We start from the raw sequence: 2679 nt of genomic DNA, 5'->3' as shown, positions 1-2679 counted from the left end.
CGCTTTACAGTCACAAGCACGAAAGTTTTGCATCGGTCGAATCCTTTTGCCTGGAAACAAGTGCATTTGCAACTATTAGTCATGATTAAACCGTACAAAACCTCTAATCTCACCTCGACTTCTGGTCGACCAACCGTGCGTGCACACAAATATTATCTGGTACAAATTCTCCTCATCTGGCTCCACTGGATACCGCCACGTCCTTTTGCTAACCTTGTTGCGACCTGAGGCACTGATTGAGCTTCTTTTTCTAGTCCAGTCATACAAATAAATAAGTTTCATTTGCATAGGTGCTTTACAGCAGCAAGTATATCTGAAAGGTTGGTGTGTAGCTTCACAATAGCCGTCAAACACACTAAGAAATGCGTGCCACTTCTGGAGAACAGTCTCCTCCATTAATCGGCATCGGTATTCTTTGCGAGGAGAGCCCTCGTCAGACTCCGATGCATCCAGAGCGGTAACGTCATCCTCGCACATGGGCACACGCTTTTTTTTTTTGATTCTTCGTGGGGGGGGGGGGGGGGCTCCACCGACCCAGACTCGTCGTCGCTACTGCTCTCCGGTTCGAAATTAGACCCGCTAGAGCCAGAGCTCTCTTACATATGAACACTCTGTTAGTAGACAACACGTACTTCGCCCACACACACCTTACACTTCGCGCTCGCTTGCTTCGGCTCCGCGCCATTCGTCCGTCACGCTTCTTCCGGCTTCTGCCTCCACCCTCGCAAATCGTCGACTGAACGGGTGGCGTACGCCTCACAATCTTTGATCAACTTTAGCAGGTAACGGGAGCGAAGTTATTTATTTCCGTTGGATTGCCTCGAACCACTTACCAGGCACATACTCGTAACTATAACCACTCCGTTATAGAATCCGCACCCATCTGGCCGGACGCAACACAGCCGATGCAGCTCTAACGTCCGTTCCGTCTGGAGCTTCTGGGGTCAATGTCAAAAAGGGACGATGTGCTGATTCCATGAGAGGGGACGATAAAACAACTCTTCCAATAGTGTGATTGTTTGATGGTCTCAACTTGTAGTTTGTGTACTCGTGAGTGATCTGCACGGAGCTCATCGGGTAAAGACTTGACTAAAGCGCGTCGACCAAGTTCTAAAACCTGGTGACCAACCCAACAGTGCCTGGTGCGACGAATATTGCCTGCTCTGTCCAAATGTACGCTCTCTTGGGGTAGCCAAATGGGGTCTTTCGCTAGCACCAGCCCTGCGCTCTCAACTTCGTTTCTCCCATGGGCGTTTCTGTCGTATCATGTTGGCCTGAGGCACCTTCTGGGTCTCTGTTGAGAGGCTGTCCCATAATCGTGATGCTTAGCGACTGTGCAGCATTCATCTCCACGACAACTTCGCCCCATTCGATTGCGGAATTGTGCTGTCAGGACGTTTTGAAGACCTCTAGAACGACGCTTTGCTTCTCTAGACACTGCTTGGTTTTGCCATGAACCCGAGTTTTGATGGCAAGCCACATCATCTTGGAGACCTCGTTCGAACTCTGAAAAAGCTTAACGTCATCAGGATTATAATTGCCAATCGTTTTTTATCAGCCAATGAAAGATCGTTGAAAGCTCGCGAACTAATTATAAGCTGACCTACTAGTAGGATGAAAGCGCACAAGTAGGTTCAATGGGGAGTAAAAAATAAGTTTGTGATACGCTTATTCCGCTTAAAAGATGTTATTCCTTACTATAATAGTTTTGCGTTGTCATCATGAGGGCTGGTACGGTGCTCGTATCCTTAACTCTTTTAACACAGTATATACGCGACACAAGCTCAAAGCTATTGGCTGTATGTCGTGACATCACGAAAGGGGCAAGAACAATTCAATACAAAATGCTAGCATTGATGTATGTATGGTTAAGCGTCTTGGGTACATTTGCAAATACTGATATTGGCTATTTGACTCATACATTACGAACAATCGTTGCGGAAGTGCATGCATCTCAAACCTTTTTAGCAGAATGTATTTGCATATTGAAGTGTATTTTGTATTTGTAGACGAATTGCGAGCTTAATAAGCGCCGTGGTGCAACACTGGCGATTCTGTAGCTACAAAACGTAATGATATTGTCGCCGCGAGGGGTGGTTCCCAACAATAAATTTCACTTTTAGCGGTAACTTATTATATGTCACCGAGAGAACTTTATCGACACCACAACCCCCTTTAAAACGACATATTCCTTTTCAAACCGATTAGTTGATTCATTTTACAACATGCAAACTACATGGCATTTTTACAAAAATATGGTATTCCTCAGCTACTTATTGACCAAGATTGACGGCGTGGTTGAATGCACAGTACCACCGCGTCGACCATACACTGCTGCGTCACGACGTCACAGTACAGACTTCTCTCTCCAATCCGGTACTACTAAAAATTAATATCCTGAACCGAATGATACAATCGTTTTCGAGAGGTATTACCCGGGTGTTTGGCGCGGACATCTCCAAGCCAGTCATACAGACTTCACAACACAACAAAGTTACGGTCTTCTGCGCTCATGGGGGCCTGGCTAAAAATTCATCAAAAGCGAGGAATCATCAAGAAGGCTGGAGATTGTCCAGGCCTGACACAAAATGAGTTGGCGGCATGGGCAAAGATCACCTACCGATTAAAACGGCCGCCTGCGCAAACAACTATTTCTGATATTCTCAATATGGCCCCCCA

Source organism: Phytophthora parasitica, assembly GCF_000247585.1.
Source record: "Phytophthora parasitica INRA-310 unplaced genomic scaffold supercont2.66, whole genome shotgun sequence".
Taxonomy (NCBI): Eukaryota; Oomycota; class Peronosporomycetes; order Peronosporales; family Peronosporaceae; genus Phytophthora; species Phytophthora nicotianae.
The sequence above is the reverse complement of the archived record's forward strand: the minus strand, read 5'-3'. Positions refer to the sequence as shown.